Source organism: Mustela erminea, chromosome 20 (assembly GCF_009829155.1).
Source record: "Mustela erminea isolate mMusErm1 chromosome 20, mMusErm1.Pri, whole genome shotgun sequence".
In the NCBI taxonomy this organism is placed as follows: domain Eukaryota; kingdom Metazoa; phylum Chordata; class Mammalia; order Carnivora; family Mustelidae; genus Mustela; species Mustela erminea.
Genome location: NC_045633.1, coordinates 12,823,221 through 12,841,270, shown reverse-complemented (window position 1 = coordinate 12,841,270; position 18,050 = coordinate 12,823,221). Strand labels below are relative to the sequence as shown.

The following is an 18,050-nucleotide window of genomic DNA, read 5'->3' as shown; positions in this document are numbered from 1 at the left end:
TTTTTAAGATTTCATTTATTTATTTGATAGAGACACAGCAAGAGAGGGAACATGAGCAGGGGGAGTGAGAGAGGGAGAAGCAAGCCTCCTGCTGAGCAGGGAACCTGAATGCAGGACTCGATCCCAGGACCCTGGGATCATGACCTGAGCCAAAGGCAGAGGCTTTAACCCACTGAGCCACCCAGGTGCCCCAACTTTGACACTTCAAAGAAAATACCAATTTTGTATTTTGTAGAATGTCACCCCATTTGGATTTGTCTGCTGTTTCCTGCAGCAGTAGTTGTGAGTTCTAGGGGAGGAGTCACAGAGGTGAAGTGCCCTTCTTATCAAATTGTATCAGGGGTACTTAAAAACATAACACAGTACTAGTGAGGTTAACTTCAGTCACTTGGTTACTGTGGTGTTTATAGGGTTTCTTCAATGTGAAGTTACTATTTTTTCTCTTTATAACTATACTATTTTTTCTCTTTATAACTAATAACTAATAAATTTTGTCTCTTTATCCCTTTCTCTTGGGAAGGGAACTTCAAGACTTTCCTTCCTCAAACTTTTGCCCACTTAAATTTTAACATCCATGGTCGGATCTATGGCAGCAATTACTACTGTGCTTTCCAATGGTGATTTTTTCCCCTTCATTCACTCCACATTTACTTATTAATTTTTGGGAAAGGGTGGTACAAGCAAGCGGGGGAGGGACAAAGGAAGAAGAATAGAGAGACTCTTCAACAGGCTCCATGTTCAGCATAGTGCCCGACTCAGGGCTTGATCTCACAACCCTGAGATCATGACCTGAGCTGAAATCAAGAGTCAGATCCTTAACCCACTGAGTCACCTGGGTACCCTTCACCCTACATTGATCAATTGTACGTCTTCTTCAAGGAGAGAGACTTTTTCCCTTCCTTCTTTCCTTCCTTCCATCAATATGAACTCAAGGGTTAAGCCTTATAATCCAATACTGTTGTTTTTTGTTGCGTAAATTGTTCCAGCTCTGGCCACTCCCTCAGGTTGGCTCCTTTATCCTCTCAATAAGCACCCAGACTTTTTAAAGCAATTCCCTACTTTCCAGCACTGCATGGTCTCCCTGGCTCCTCTTGTTATTTTCCCTGCCCCAGCTCTGGAAGCAACCACTTCTCCCAGGAGCCCTGGTTCCTTTTATTGGAGTATGGTGTTTAGAAACCAAGATAGGAATGGTAAGTGTGCTCATCACTGCTGAGGAATCCTTGTTTCTAGGACCTCTCAGTGTTCAGAGCTTGGAAATACGTATATTAATCCATGCAAACACATCCATATTTATTTCTTTATGTATCTGTCTTTGTATTTATTAAAAAACTAGTTCATTACAAGGCTACTTATTGTAACTCAACAATCCAGGATCATTCTAGCCTCCCTCCTTATTTGTAATTTCCTTTATTTGTAACTTTTTCTTTTTCTTTTTTTTTTTTTTCATTGAAGGGCTGGTCCCTAAATCTTGATACATTGTAAAACACATTCCCCCCTCATCCCTCCCTCCATACTTCCTTTCTCCCCTAGATATGGCTGGCCTGAGAATTCAAGGTTGAACATTGGATACCGCTATCAGAAGCTAGACAGAAAAAGAATCCAGAAGATTTCATGGTCCTAGTGCAAAAAGCACTAATTACATACTTAATATTTTATTGGCAATAGGGTACATGAGGTCAGCCCAGGCTCTGGAATGTAAGCTTATTGTTCCAGCCAAATGAGTCAGTTGAAATGGGAATACAGATTTATTTGAGCAGTTGTCTATCAACAAAGCCTTGGGGGTGGATGGAAAAAAGCGTAGTTTTTCTGTTTTCTGCTCTAGCCCTCTGAAGAAAACTCTTACCTACTGATCCCCTTACCTTGCTCTCTGACCTTGCTACTGAAAGCACCTTGCCTCTTGTGGCTGCCTTATCTCCTTACTCACTTCTGCCCCTCCTGCTCCAAAATCCATGTTGGTCTCATGTTGTCCTGTGACTCCCCATCTTGATTTCTCTCTTCACAGACGCTTGTGAACTTTTACCAGAAAGTAGGTCCTTAGCAGAAAACTTTCATGGCTGGGGCTTCAGAAACATTTCCACCAGAAAAACCTAGTTTACATTTTCCTTTATTTCGTTGTCTGAGGTTTGGTTTCTGTTCCCTGCGTCCCCTGTCCTTGTAACACTTCGGGTGTGGGGAGTTTTGTTTTTCCGTTCTTTCATACCAGCTTGGAGCCGTTCAGCATGAAACCTCAGGAATGTTTTCTGAAAACCCAAATTTTGCCCACTGTGCTCCAGATACCTGATGATAAGGAAGGAGACCAGGAGTTGCCCAGCCTGATGGCATACAGAGCGTTTTTTATTTGAACTTCAAAAGCCTGACTCTTTTAGCCCCCCCGGGAAGAAAGAAGTAAGCCTGTTCCAGGTATTATTATTTGTGTGTGTTATCAAGGATTGCAGAAGCCTACAGCCCTATTATTGGGCTGGGATCCTGCCACTCCCATAGCCAGGGCTGCGGGCCACCTTCACAGTGCTTGGGCTGACCAGGAATGAACCCAGAGTCAAGTCCATAAGAGGGGGAGCCTCAGGAGAGCCCATATTTTCTTAGCTGTGTCCAGGTAGCCTGATACTGGTAACCACAGACTTCCTGAGGCGGAGCTGACTGGGCAGCTTTCCGGGGGACGCCAGGGGTGTTAAACCACTGTGGGCACTGAACCATCAAGGAGACAATGAAGAATTCATTTTGGGAATTCCAAGAATACTCTTCATTCTTGGAGGGAATGCTTAGCAAAGTCACTTAGGGTTGGCGGGAAGGGAGGGAGCATGTGGTAAGTAATAATATTAATAATGACAGCTACAGGGCCACGCTCAGTAGAGGCAGTAGGGAGTAGTAAGGAGACAATGACAGTAAAGGTAATAATGATGAACGTGGCTGAAATTTAATTCAGTTCTTATATTTCATTGAATTCTCACAATTGGGCGAGGCAGGAACTGTCTTTAGTCCCATCTGACAGCTAAGAAACTGGGACTCAGGAGAGATTAAATATGGCGCTTGTGGTCACAGAGCTGCAAAGTGGCAGAGGCTGAATTAGAATCCCAAAGCTGCTTTCCAAAATACTTGGCAGGTGGTAGTCTTCTTGGGAGGGTTTCTCTTGTAAGCTGTAGGGCTTTGGTTTTGCTGAGCTGTGTATTCAGAGGGCTACGTCTGTTGCTGATGTGTAAGTCTCTCCCCACCTCCACCGAGAAGGGCAGCCACCAAGACCCCATCCTCTACAAGGCTGCAATCCAATGGAGGAGGCATACACACACTGTTTATAGGACCATGCTCTGGGGGACGATCCCAGCACCGAGGATGGGGTCGTCAAACTGAGTATCTGAAGATTTGGCTGATGTTTGAAGGCCGGGAGGTAGGCATGGACGGACGGCGTGCCAGGTGGAGGGACCAGCATGAGTCAAAGCACAGAGGCCTGAAATAATAGTGTGTGTGGTCCTCAGTGGTAGGGACCCTGTCGTACTCTACCATCACATGGTGAGCCCCTCATAATACAAGGGTGTCCAGCTTGCCAGTGCATCAGAATCACTGGGAAGCCCCATGAAAATGCCGAGGCCCGGGCTGTACCCGAGCCATACGGAGCCAGAAGCTTCAGGACCCCTGCCTGAGCTTTCTTGCTTGTCCAGTTGGGGTTTGAGCCATAACAGAAAAGTTTTTCTTGAGTGAACAAATGAGCAAATGACCACACTGTATGCTTCAGTCAGGATAGACTTGCACACACTAGGACAACCAAATTCGCGGTGGCTTAAAACGATAAAAGTTTAGGTTTTGTTCACCTTCTATGTCCACGTGGATTGCTGGGGGCTCCACTCAACAGAGCAGCAGCCCAGAAGTGACACCCACTCCCTCTGCTCACACTCCTGGGCCTGGGCTAGTCACGTGACCCTACCCAGGTGGACCAGGAAGTTCCACCTTGCACGTGCCCCAAAGGTGGAAGACCAGAGGTCACCAGTGAATGGCACAGATGAAGCCCAGGCTCTAGGAAGCCGGGATCATCAACTTCATTTTCGTGTCGTAGTGAAACTGCAAAAGCTTGCTCAGGGCCAGGTTGAAAATACGGAATTGGATTTGAGTTCATTTTTAATTTTTTCCTGGCTAAAGACCTTTTTCCTTTCTTTCCTTCCTTCCTTTCTTCCTTCCTTCTTTCCTTCCTAATGAAGGTGGATGGTGCATGGTGTTAAATTTAGTGGTTTAAAGCAGCCTGGGGGGGCGCCTGGGGGGCTCAGTGGGTTAAAGCCTCTGCCTTCAGCTCAGGTCAGGATCCCAGGGTCCTAGGATGGAGCCCAGGACTCTCTGCTCAGGAGGGAGCCTGCTTCCCGCCCCCCCCCCCCCCCCCCGTCTGCCTCTCTGCCTACTTGTGATTTCTGTCTGTCAAATAAATAAATAAAATCTTTAAAAAAATTTTAAAAAATAATAAAAGCAGCCTGGGATCTGGATTGCCTCCAGAACTTGGGCTCCATGGCCTTACCAGAGGTGGGGCCTGGGCAAGTAGCAGAACCACCATGTGCCCATCCGCGAGATAGCCAAAGGATGGTAAGGGCAAAGGAAGGAAGTGTCTTCTGGAATAAAACGCTTGGAATCAGGTAGTGCTTATCTGAGTGGGATTGATATTGTCCCGGGGAGGGGGAGATAGAGGTGAAAAGCTAGTCAGGAATTGGGGCAGCTCCTGACACAGCCAGGGAAGAGGTATACCTGTTCCCCATAAGCTGTTCCTTTCTCGGGCCTGCACCCCTGTGAATGTTTGGGCTGCAAGGAACAGAGAAGCCAACACGAGTTGATTTAACCATTCGCTTTAACTCCGGGAAGGAGGTCAGTCCAGCAGCTTGGCGACGTAGTCAAGGACCCAAGGTCTTTGGTTTCTCTGTTTCTGTGCCAGATAGCCCCTATCTTATCTTGCAGCTGTGGGCAAAGCTGTGGGGGCAGTGGGGTTTCCATGGAAGGTGGGGAGAGTGAGCTGGCTTTCTGGTACTCTCCCGGACAGCAGAGAAAGTTCCCTTTGTTGCTGCCCTAGTGAGTTTCTCTCTGAGTCTCCTAGGCTCCGTCTGACTTTGCCCTGTGAAGGGTCCATGTTCTTGGTGGGAATGCTAGCTGGTTTAAGCAGAGAGGGGAACACGATAAAGGATGTTACGTACCGCACAGAATCATGGCGAGGGCTGGAGAAAAGAGATTGGGGTTAAGCTTCTAGGAAAAGTGCCTCAAAGCACATGGCAGATCTGGCCCCAGGAGCTAACCCCCACTCTGCCTAAGCTTGTTCTCGCTGGTGCAGCTTCTCCATTGGGACCTCTACCTGCAGCTGCCTGCCGTCTCCCAAACCAGCTGCTTTGGCCACTAGTCGCTTCCACGGAACTGAGGCTCATGATCAGATTCAGCTTCATGTGAGACGTCTGCCCAGCAGAGCCTGCATAATATCCCTTGTTCTAGTTACAAGGGAGGTGGGAGATTTGCATCCTGCTTTCTACTTGGGGGTGCTAGGACTTGCAATGTGATGTTTTATCAAATTCTGATTGGCTAGTGATCTGACAGCTGTGTCACTACAGCCTGCCCATCCTTGACCAAGTACTGGTGGGGCAGAGGTGGTGGGATCCCATAATGAGCTTGGATTTGCCCAGTGGGGCAGGATGTGTATGTGGGGACCAATGTCATAGCTCCGGTTGGGTTTCCTACTCTGCTGTCCCAATGTGTTCATGGTATGCATGGTCTGGGATGCCTTTTAGGGTCTCCGTCCACCCTCCCTTCCCAGCCCCCCAAAACTTCCCAGCCTATCTTGCTGATGGCTTCTAACACAATAACTGAAGCTTAAATGCTCAGCAAGTTTTTATTGAACAAATGAGTGCTAGACAAATCACATAATTTAAAAAAAAAAATCCTCCTGGGCCGGAAGGCATTTTAATAGTGCTTTTTGGACATTCTCCCTCAGAGGTGTGCATACTAGAATCACCCCTGGGCTTTTTGTTTGTTTGTTTTTGTGCCATCCAAGTGTAATGTGCTTTTGGACACTGCTGTGTCCATTCCTTCCCCGATGAGGCTTACTTCCATAGCAAGACATTGCCATTCATGGGAACGTGCGGCATGCCTTGTGTCGGGGGGAAATCTTACTTTATTTGGGGTACAATGGCCTGAGTGTGTGGCAGCTTCAGTTCCTCTAAAAACCTCCTCCCAAGTGATGATGTCACTGTGGTTCTATTAATCCCCAACCATACCGAAATTTTCTTAAGAAGTCTCAGATTAAATTTTCTTTTTCTCTTCACTTTTGCCAACAACTTAAAAATATATGGGTAGCTTCTCATCTCTGAGGGGAGCCTTTTATAAAACTGGCTCCCAGAATCCCAGGAAACAGGGAAGAGAGAGGGCATTTGAGGTTCAGGAGCCTCTGGTCTCTTTCCACAATTGAGGGGGGGAGTGTGGGGGTCATTTTGTCCACTAAAGAGCATTTATTGTTTGCTAGAAACTAATTTTATTTCCCTGCCTGAGCAGATAAGGTCATATCCTCCACCTTGATTGGGAATTTGTACTGGGGCATGGCGACAGAATAAAACATGACATTGCACCCATGGTAATAATAGGTATAATTTACTGAGAGCTTAATCAGTGTAAGGCACTTTTCTGCATGCTTCATGTATATTAACCTGGCTAATCCTCCCAACAAACTCTTTATGTCCTTATTTTAGATGAGAATACTAAAGCACAGTACACCCAGAGGAGAACATTCGGTGTCTGATGACCTAGAGCCCCAATCTCAGGGAATTTCCTGGTTTTCAGCTGTGTGACGACATGGGCATTTGGGACAGTGAAGAACCTTGTTAGTCACAGAGGCCAAAGTCTGTGGTTCTGGGGACAGACAAACCTGGGGTGCAGCCCCAGCCCTCCCACTTACTTCCTGTGTACGCTTGGGGAATTTCACTCCCGTCTTGGCCCTTTGATTTCTTTCTCTGAAACAGGGACAGCCATACCTCCTGCATGGGGTTTTGGGTAGGACTTAGTGAGTGAATGAAGGGACAGTACTGAGAGCAGTGCTTGGCACCTGGTAGCTGTCTATCCGATGTGATTTCCCCTTTCTCACTTCCTCCATCAGCTGGACTGTGTGATTTGGGTACATGGAGGGGCACTCGTAACCTCTGGTCTGCAGAGAATGGCCATGTTTCTGGAGAGAGTGGACAGCCTGGGAGAATGGGCAGGCCAATGTTTGCTGATGTTAACGTGACTGTCAGGTGGCCTGGGTAAGCCCATGCAGCCTTGATGCAAGAGGAAGGGGTAGCTAGAACCTCCCAGGCTCTTGATTTCACAGCAGCTTGCTGGCCCCGATGAAACAGCTCATGCTCTCTCATGTGACTTAGGTGCCAGGCAGTATTGGGCTCTGGACTCAGGCTTAGGTTCATATCCTGTCTGACTATGGGAGCTCAGGCCAGGTTCTTCATTCCCCCCAGTGTTCGTTGTCCTATGAAGAATATATCCTATGAAGAATTAACTTGGAAGAATATTGGTAGCAACCTTGAAATGCCCTCCATGGTTGCTAGCCCCTTTGCTTTAGAAATAATTATATAGGGACGCATGGGTGGCTCAGTTGGTTAAGCGCCCAACTCTTGATTTCAGCTCAGGTCGTGATCATGGATTGAGCCCCAGGTAGAGCTCTGCGCTCTGTGGGCAGCCTCCTTGAGGAGTCTCTCCCTCTGCCCCTCCTCCTACTTTGTTTGTCTGTCTATAAAATAAATAAATAAATGTAAAAGAAACAAACCAACCAAACAATAATATAATGTGAAGAGTTCACCCCGGGGAAGAAGGCACACCTTTCTCTGCATCCCCTAGCTCTTTGTCCTGCGTTCCATTCTACTGTGCTCTCTACAATCAAAAGGCCACCAGTCTAAAGAGAAGACAATGAAATATAAGAATATAAATAGTCACATAGTTTTCAGGGCCCTACACCGTGTCTGGCACAGGGAGACCTTAGGGAGCTCATGTCCTGCAGGAGAAGCATCTTCTGGACAGCAGCTCCATCCAACCATAGAGGTGAGAGCAGCCGGCCTCCTAAGGAGCGCCCGCCTCCTCTCACCTTGGTGAACCTTGGGAGGGAAGTAGAGACGGGCTGATGGACTCAGCGTCCTCAGCCAAAGAAGGGCCAAGGCCAGGGCCTGGCGTTGTCATGGAGGCCAAAAAAAATGGGGCTTTGGCTTGGGCGGCAGACAACCCCGGACGCCAGTTCCTAGCAGTGTGACCTGGGGCTATTTACTTAATCGAGCCAAGCCTCCGTTTTCTCCTCGCTGGAGTGGGGAGGATGGTAGTACCCACTTCGCGGGGCTGTTGTGAGGGGAGTTGCAACAGTACTCTGCGCCCAGTAAGCACTCCCAGACCTGCTGCTAGGATTACTGCTGTCAGTGCGGTCCGAGCCTCTGCAAAGGCTGGCAGGTCCCGGGCCCCGGGCAGGCGCATGCGCACCCGGCCGGCCAGGTGAGGGGAGTCGGGAGTCGCGCACCTGGCTTTTAACCCTTCGTGGTCACGGACGTGGGCGGAATGGCTGCAGGAGCCCGGACGCCGGGTCGCGAGCACCGCTTGGCCTGACCCCGCGGCGGGGCGCGGCTGCTGCGGAACGGGCCGTGCCGGCTCCAGGCCGGGGTCCGCGCTTGCGGCCCTGCGCCCGGGGGAGGGCGGGGGAGCGCCGACGGGAGCGAAGTCTCGCGAGATCGCGCGCGGCGGCGGCGGCGGCGGCAGCGGCGGCGGCGGCGGTGGCCGGGGAGGTGAGCTGCGGGCGGCGGTGGCGGCCGTTGGGGGCTGAGGAGGGGGTGAGGGCGGCGGAGACGCAGGGTCGGGCGGGGGAGCGGGCCCGGCGAGCGGCCCGCGTCCTGGGGCGCCGGCCCCGGTGTGCCCGGCGACCGCAGCGGAGCCGCCCGCCCTGTCCGCGCTGTCCCGGGACCCGCGCGGGCGAGGCGGGGCGGGGCGGCCGGGCCGGGGCCGCGGGGCCGGCCGGGCCGGTCCGGTCCCTTTCGCGGCCGGGCCCCGCGCTCGGGCGCGACCCCGGGAGCCCGCCTCGGTTCCCGTGGGCGGCGGGGTTGACTCCAGGACGCGGTGCCGCTGGTCGCGGCAACACGGTTTACCGAGTCTTTGCAGTCTGCCGGGCACTTAACTTGCGCCGCTCCTGGGCTGCACCGAGACGTGAGGCGCCCAGCCCAGAGTCACACTGCGGGGAAGCGATGGGATGGGGGGTTCAAACCCAGGCGCGCACGCCCGGTCCTTGCCTCGCATCCTTCTCCCCACCCCCACCCGCAGGGTTTTCGGGCTCAAATTCCAGTCCTAGGGTCCCAGTTGGGCTGCAGAAGCTGTGTGGGAGCCCCCCTGGGACTGGGTGCAGCATGCTGTGTGAGTTTCTTAGGGGAGGGTCTTCGACTTTTGTCGTATTCCCAGAAGGGTTCCTGACTCCCCAAATGGACAGGAACTCTCGTTGGGGCTCCGCTTAAGACCAGAAATGGCCTTAGAGCAGCCGGTGTGCGCCAGGGATGGGTTGTCAGGCTGAATACAAGTCAGATATTGGAGCCCAGGGCTTGCCTTAAGCAGAGGAAACTTTGAAGTTTGATTTTGGTTAAGCACGTGATTCCACTCTTTGGAAGCGGTGGTGCTCAGCCTTGTCAGAACCAAGGCCCCTCCCCCTTGGCAGCAAACTTTTGTAAAGCCCACCTTACTGAAATTCATCAACAACGGAACCCATGTACACACGCGATTGAAAATCAGTACGATGCTCCAGTTGACACGTAAGGGAGGAATACAGGAAAAATGTATGACAGAAATTGCCCCATCATTTACATTTAGCGCCGTACTGGGTGCTTCCACCTGTTTCTAATGAAAGGTGTTTAGACTGGTGAGCAGTGAAACTATCAGCATTTTCAAACAAGAAAAGGAAAGAGCAAAGATAGAGATGGACCCTGGCATGGAGGGGGAGGGGAGCAGAGGGGGAACCTAAGTGTTGGGGTAACCTATTTATGAGAATAGAGGAACAGCGTAGATGGAAGTAAGGATGGCATGCCAAGGTAAATTACAGAGTCAGTCAACACCTAAATAATAGTAGTATATTATGGAGGCCTCTATGGAGGGGATTTTCCGTGTTTTCTGTCCACATTGTATGGCACCTTTGTGTCACAAACTTGGAGGTGCTGCTCCCTTGAGCCACAATACTGGATTCCTACCACTGATCACTGATAACGAATAAAAGATGAAAATGTTTGGATTCAGGGTCAATGTCTCATTAGTTCAGATATGCTCAGTATTAACGATGTTGAGTTAACAGTGTGTGAAGTGGGGAAAGAGCCACTAGTTTCAGACCTACAGTATCTCAACTTGTCTCACTTTAGCTGCCTTCTCCTAAATTACTGGGGTTCCCCCATAATTGCTTATAAAAACTTCTCAGTGTTATGTTCTAAAGTGATGCCAGTTTATGGTGATTAATCTGGCTAGACTTCTTTTAAGATTCTCAGAACCAGCATGGATTTTCATTATGTGGGTCTGTTCCATGCATTGTGTGAAATCCAGCATCTTGGTCTCCAAACACTAAATGACAGTCTTGTCCCCCAGTTACTTTTACATCTAAGCATCTCTCTTAGAGGACAGTACCAGGCCCCCAAGATTTACTCTAAACAGCAATCCACTCTCTACCCCAGTATCAGGAAAGGGGGCAGAATCTAACTGACAAACAATTTTTGTTGGAAAAAAATTTTCCCCTGTTCTTTCTGAGGTAACTGACATGCCAGAAAGGTAGGCTCTTGGTTCATGACAGTCTCATTGGTTATTCTAGAATCTCAGATGGGAGATAAAGTTAGTACCTATGTCCCTTTGAAAAATTTGCTTCATTGAGATTCTTGTTAGAAATGCTGACAGCTCGGGCGCCTGGGTGGCTCAGTTTGCTGAGTGACTGCCTTCGGCTCAGGTCATGATCCTGGAGTCCCGGGATCCGGTCCCGCATTGGACTCCCGACTCTGCAGGGAGTCTGCTTCTCTCTCTGACCTTCTCTCTCATACTCACTGTCTCACTCAAATAAATAAATAAAATATTAAAAAAAAAAAAAAAGAAAAATGCTGACAGCTCAACACCTGAGTGAGTGAGGAATAGAAGGTTGGAGTGGACTTCGGATGGGACAGTGATAATGTATAGAATAAAAAGGTCTGAATTAAAGTAAGATATAAATTAGTGTAACTATTTATTAAATAGCCTTTTTTTTCTTGCAAGTATCCATATTAGAGAATTTAGAAAATGTAGATGTGTACGAAGGTGAAAATAAAATGTCCTATAATCACATAGGTCCTCAGTCCTCCTAGTGTGGCATATTAGAAATTGTCTTTTCCTTTAAAACTGTTTATCTTGCCACCAGGAGGAAAATGCTGAGTCAAAAAGTTCTACTCAGACTAATATATGGCTGTAGTGTAACATTGTACATTCCTTCAACTCTTGTTAAATCTGCAAAGCAAATTTATTTTTTTGTTGAATGGATAGGATGCTATGAAGTGTTTATTGTTCATTGCTTGTTACTTTTGAAAAGTGCTGTGGTAACAAACAAGTAAAGACTCTTGTCAAAATAGAACTGTAAGGTATATAAAATTGACTGGAGTTAGATACATTAAATACTTTCGGATTGGAAAATTATCCAGACTGCGAGTAATTAACTTTTATTACTTTGAACAAGTAGTATCATGTTGCAGGGTAAAAAGAGGTCACTCCTCTTTTTTTCTTCACTACTTTTTAAAAAAATCACTACTTGAAAAATATATATAATTTGTACCAAAGCAAAACAAATAATATGAATTGCAGAGATACTGAGACTTCCAGTTGCCAGGTATGGGGATACATTGTTAAATGGGCCAAAATCCATGCCTATTTAGATGAAAAGGAGTAACTTATTGTGTACATATCTTTGAGCTTTATAATTAAGCTATTTCATTATTTTAAAGATGCATATCTAAAATGGAATGCTATCTTAAAATTGGCATGTCATGTGATAATTGGCAACTTTTCTTAGCAGTACATGAAATAATTGTGTGTCCAAGAATTGACGGTGTCTTACATTCAGTGAAAAAGGGGATATGTAGGAATCTCCGCACACTGATTAATGTTTAACATGAAAACATTTATCCAAAGTGTGACCTGCGAAATAAAGGTACACGACATTTCTAGGAACTTCCACCTAGGCTAGAATTCTTGACTTGAAAGATTCCTATAAGAAAACGTAGCCCCGCCACCCCCTCCACCAACATGTAAAGCCAATGAAACATCAGTGTTTGTATATAAGAACAGTTTTTTAGAAAGAAACTGGTGTTTTTTCATGGAGAGCAGGTGGTATGGCTAATGGATATGAGGTAAAGTTCATCAGACAGTATAACCCAACAGATATAAGAATATGGGTTTTTTTTTGGGGGGGGGTTTCATTCGAAATGCTCATAAGTCCACTCATAATTGAAAGTTTTCTCATATGGGACATCCTTAAATTGAACTTCAACAATTTGTAGCTGTTTCTGTTGTCTTAATAAGAAATATTTTTGAGGCCTCCTGCCTGGCTCAGTCCATAGAATGTGTGACTCTTGACCTTGGGGTCGTGAGTTTGAGCCCCACATTGAGTGTAGAGATTAGTTAAAATCTTTAACTCAAAATTTATTTACTACATGTTCAGTACAGCCTTTTTTTTTTTTTTTTTAAGATTTATTTGAGAGAGGGGGGAGCGCATGCACAATGCGGGGGAGGGGCTGAGGAAGAGGGAGAGAGAGAATCTCAAGCTGACCCCATGCCAAAAGGGAAACCAGCAGGGGGTTTGATCGCAGCACCCTGAGATCATGACCGGAGCCGAAATCCGGAGTCGGAGCCTTCGCTGACTGAGCCACCCAGTGCCCCAAGTACAGCTTTCATTTTGGAGCTTAAGTGGTATCTCTTAGCCAGAAAACCTGTGCAAGGACTTTTTCCATCTGATATTGAGGGCACTTTCTGCAGGAAAGTCAGCCACGTGAAGACGGTTTGCATACCTTCTCCCGCCAGGTGGACTTCAGCTTTTCTTCTCCAAGTGTGGCTCCCCCAGCCAGTGGCTACATCAGCAGCCTCCTGAGGGTTGTTTGAAATGCAGACTCTGGGGCCCAGCCCAGACCCACTGAACTAGGATCTTCATTCTCATAGAGCCCTGTTGCAGGTGACGCGCAGGAACGTGTGGGAAGCCTGGACTGGTTCAGTTGCTCTCAGATTTGAGTGTGCATTGCAGGGATTGCTCCCTCCGTTATTTCCAGAGTTTCTGGTCCAGTAAGTCTGGGCTGGGGCCTGAGAATTAGCGTTTTCACCAGGTTCTCAGGTGATGCTGCTGCTGCTGGCCTAGGGGCCCCTTCCTGTTCTCTCTTGTAATTCCTTGCCCCTTTAAATAACTCTTTTTATAAATTATTACAGTCATAGGCTTAAGATTGGTTGAAGAAAAAGATTCCATAGTCTTTTATCATGTTGAGTGATGGCCCCGCTACAGGCTCATCCGTGAGTCCGCTTCCTGATTCTTTCTGTCCCTCCCCACTGCTCACATAGGTGTGCGCTCTCTCTCAAATAAATAAATAAATCTGTAAAAAAATAAATTGTTTGTCAATATCTAATTTCAGAGAAAATTCTCTTTTAATGCTCATTGGATTTTGACTCTGGCTTATGAGTAGTTCTCTTTCTGTGAGTCACACTTTCAACACTTTAAAGTTGTTTTTGTGTAGGTAAAATATTCATGTTGAAAAATTAAAACAGCTTATTTTGAAGAGTCTAATTTCCAACTCTGTTGTAGTCTAACCTGTCCCCTTTCCTCATAAATATCCTCTTTTATTTGTTTTTTTTTTTTTAAGATTTTATTTATTTATTTGATAGAGACAGCACAAGAGGGAACACAAGCCCAGGGAGAGGGAAAGGGAGAAGCAGGCTGAGCAGGGAGCCGAGTACGGGGTTAGTCCCAGGACTCTGGGATCATGACCTGAGCCAAAGGCAGATGCTTGACCTGAGCCAAAGGCAGATGCTTGACCTACTGAGCCACCCAGGCACCCCTGTTTGTTTCCTTATAGATGTTCCTTTGTGTAGACACAAGCTGATACCTGTAGAGTATATATACTTCCTTCTTTGTGTAAAAATATAGCACACGATATAAATTATTCTGTCCCTTGCTTTTTGGTTAGTTAATATTCCTTTGGGATATTTCCATATTAGTGTATAGGAAACACTAGTTAACAGCTTCAGAATATTCTGCTGTATGCCCATGCCCTAGTTTATTGAACTAACCCCCATTGGTGCATATTTGAATTTTTTCCAGTCTCTTAACAATCACAGACAGTGTCCTGGTAGATACACCTGTACAGATCTCATTTCACAAATATGAGGTGTATCTGTGGGATGTCTTTTCACAAGTGGGATCGCTGGGTCATTGAGCAATGCATTTATAATTTTGTTAAATTCTGCCTTTCTTCAGGGTTATGTCATTTGGAACTCCTGCAAGTAATGCATCAGGGTACGTGTTTCTCTATAACCTCTCCAACAGTGTTTTCCAAACTTTAGATTTGTATTATTCTGATAGTGAAAAATGTTAACAGTGTAGTTTTAATATGCATTAGTTTGATATGAAGGAGGCTGAGCATCTTTTCATACGCTTATAGGTGATCCGTGTTTCTATGAACTCTCTGTCCATACCCTTTGTAATTTTTCACTTGGATTGCATTTCTCTTATTGCTAGGAATGTATAAATTGGAGCAATTAATCCTTTAGGATATGAGTTGCAATTTCCCTCAGTTTGCTATTTGTTTTTAAATTTACTTTCATGTATTTTGGTACAGAGAAAGCTTAAAAGATTTTTCTTTAGATTTTAGATAGTTAATTTATGTGTCTGGATTTTGAGTCACAGAAAGGCCTCCAAGAATTTGAAATTTGTTCAAGTTCTCCTTCAGTACTTTTGTGGTTTCATTTTTACATTTAAATCTTTGGTATATTTGAGATTTATTCTGGTGTTCAAGGATAGCACATAGATTGCACTTTTCTGTGTAGCTGCCAGTTATCGTTACCGTTTGTTTCAGAATGCAATACGCCTTGATTGTTTTCAGAACTTCCAGGTATATTGGGGCATATCTCTGGACTTCCTATTCTATTCCATTAGTCTTTCTAGTTGTATGCCAGTACGCAGTATTGGTTTTACAAAATACTTTACTTTCCCCCGCTGCCCTTCATTTTCCTGGCAGCTTTTCCTTGTTTATTTTTCCATGTGAACTTATAATCATTTTGTCTAGTTCCAGAAAAGAGACACTTAAAAAATTGAGATCATGTTAAAATTATAAACTAATTTTACAGATCATTGATGTCTTTCTGATATTTTCCTATCCAAGAACATTGTGTATTTTTTTCATTGGTTTGATTCGACTCTTGAGTCCTTTTGGAACATTTCAAAGTTTGTCTTACATAGGTTTTGCCAATTTTTTGTTAAATTTTTTGTACATAGTTTATCTTTTTTGTTGCTTTTGTGAGGTCTTCTCTTTGTCGTCCCTAAGTGGTTTTGATTGTGTGCATGAAGGCTGTTTTTCTGGGTAAGCACAGAAATTGACAGACCCTGAAGTTATAAGTAGTTTTCAACCGACTTTAAATTCTGCCAAATCCCTTATGCATTTTTGCCTAAGAGAAAGAAAGCTTTGGGAGTCAGACCTGCAGTTTAAATCTGGGTCTGCGTTTATTAGCTCTGTGGTCTTCAGAGATCCCGTCTGACTTCTCTGAGCCTCATTTCCCTCCCCTGTGAAAGGAACAATTCTGTCCATATTAGAGCATTGGAGGAATTAAAGAAGAACATGTGAAACTCATCACTTAGTGCTGCTTCTGCCACCAGCGCCCATGCAGGTTGAGGCTCCTGGGCTTTTTTTTTTTCCTTTTTCTACTCTTCCCCCCATCACCTTTGAAAGAGGAAAGAAGAAACCGTGGAGAAAACAGTAAGGTATTAGATTGAAGTTAAAAGTAAGCTGGGATTCCATTTGAGCAAGGTAATCAGTGTGCTTGAGATCAGGGAGCAGACTCAGGGGGGCATTTGAGGCCCCTCCTGCTTCCTGGCTTAGCTCCTCATTGCTCAGTCAGATGCACCCTGACAACAAGGCTGCTTAGCATTCCCTTAAGGCCCTGTGTTTCCTGTAATGCCGTGCCTTCCACCCAGAATGTTCTGCTGCCTCATTCCACAGGTTCGGATGCATACTGCCCCGCACCATGGAGGAGCAGTATCTGTCTCCTTGTGCAGCTTGTGTGCCCTGTAGCGTGGGTCTTGATAGACTGGAAACTGAGGAGAGAAACCGTATCTGTCCGCCCATCAGAAATGCCTGGGACGGGAGCCTGGGTGGCTCAGTTAGGCATCTACCTTCGGCTCAGGTCATGATCTCAGGGTCCTTCCCCTCATTGGGCTCCTTGCTCAGCGGGGACCCTGCTTCTCCCTCTCCCTCTCCCTCTGCTGCGCCCCTGCTTGTGCTCTCTCGCTCACTCTCTCCTTCTCAAATAAATAAATAAAATCTTTTTTAAAAAGTGCCCAGCAAAAGACCTGGCAAAAGATAGCTACTCGGGTATTTGTTAAATAAGTGAACGAATAATTGACTTTGATCTTTAGCCATATATTATATATCTGGGTAACTCTTAGCCAGTCTACTGTAAACCCCTAGAGGACAAGGATTATGTCATTTCTCAGTAATAACAATAATAACAATGATGGTGGTGGTGAGAGGCAAACAGACTTCTTAACGTAAAAGCATATATTAATAAGAATAAAAACTAACATTCATTTTTGTTGGATGGGGCACCTACAGGTTCTTGAACAATTTAGGAAACGTTATTTGATTACGCTTGGAACTTCCCCGTTTCCTTCCCAGCCATCCCTTTTTAGTAGCTTCTGTTTTGTTCTTTCCAGTTTATCTTGAACTTCACGCTCTCCAGGAGGCTATCTCTGACCATCCCCGCCAGGCATATAGTAGGTATTCAGTAAAAAGTAATTTTTATTTTTTTCCCCCCTCAGGTTCACAGTAAAGGTGCTAAGAAAGAGAATGTAAGACAGGAAGATAATTAAATATTTTTACTGAGGTAAGTTTTTTATGATTTTATTTATTTATTTATTTATTTATTTATTTATTTTGAGAACCCTCTCCCCACCTCTCACTGCTGTGAAAATTCTTCTCCACAACCTGCCTTCTTAAGATGTAAGAGGGAGATTGTTCTAGGAGTATATTAAGTTCACGGAACCTGGGGTTCTTAAGGTGGATGCCAGGAACATGGGTTTTTTTTGAACAAGGTTATTTGGCTTTACTTTTTTGAATCTAATCTTTAAATTCCCATGACTTCATTGTCTTAAAGTTTGGTATTGAGAAGGGGATCCCAGCAGGTGGAAAGCCATGAGCTTCTTGGTGGTTATATATACTTACAACATTTGGTGAAAATGTTGTTTTTAAAAACAGGGAACTGAAAGGATTTGAAGGCCTTTTTGGTGAGATGACAACACTTCTTTCCTTAAATGAGATACGTTGTATTTTCTTACTGTAACAGAAAGGTCTTGCATCAGTATAAAACAACATGATGACACAAGTAAGCACCTAACTCCTCTCACCCAGAAATGACTGCCATTTATATTTTGGTGAACATACTTTGAGAAATGTATCTATGGATATAGAAGTATTCATATACAAATCATTAAATAGTTGGTTTACACTACATATGATAGTCTTTTAATGCAACAGTGTATTTTGTATATCTCTACATGTGCATTGTAAAAGGACTGTGTAACTACATATGATGATTTTACTGACTCTTGTATATTTCATGGTTTGGAGGCACCATGGTTTATTTAATCATTCCTTTGATGACCATGTGGATTGTTTCTAGTGGATAATGGCGTGTTGATTAAACCTGGACTCACACCATTGTATACTTGTTCGTTTATTTTCCTAGAAGTATGACTGCAGAGTCAAAGATGATGTACATTTTAAATGTGGATACAGGGGCGCCTGGGTGGCTCAGTGGGTTAAAGCCTCTGCCTTCGGCTCGGGTCATGA

General features: G+C 45.6%; 1 protein-coding gene across 6 annotated transcripts in view; it reads left to right on the top strand.

Moving 5' to 3' along the window:
• The window catches only part of MRTFB (myocardin related transcription factor B), a 262,113-nt gene that overhangs the window by 63,936 nt on the left and 180,127 nt on the right, over positions 1-18,050 (top strand). For 2 of the 6 annotated variants that reach the window (XM_032328493.1, XM_032328488.1), the window contains exons 1-2: positions 8,492-8,756; positions 17,021-17,085. The gene's annotated coding sequence lies outside the window, so the exon portion shown is untranslated. Of the gene's footprint in view, positions 1-8,481; positions 8,757-17,020; positions 17,086-18,050 lie in introns of those variants that run through there. The other 4 variants (XM_032328495.1, XM_032328491.1, XM_032328494.1 and 1 more) reach the window with 4 other exon arrangements.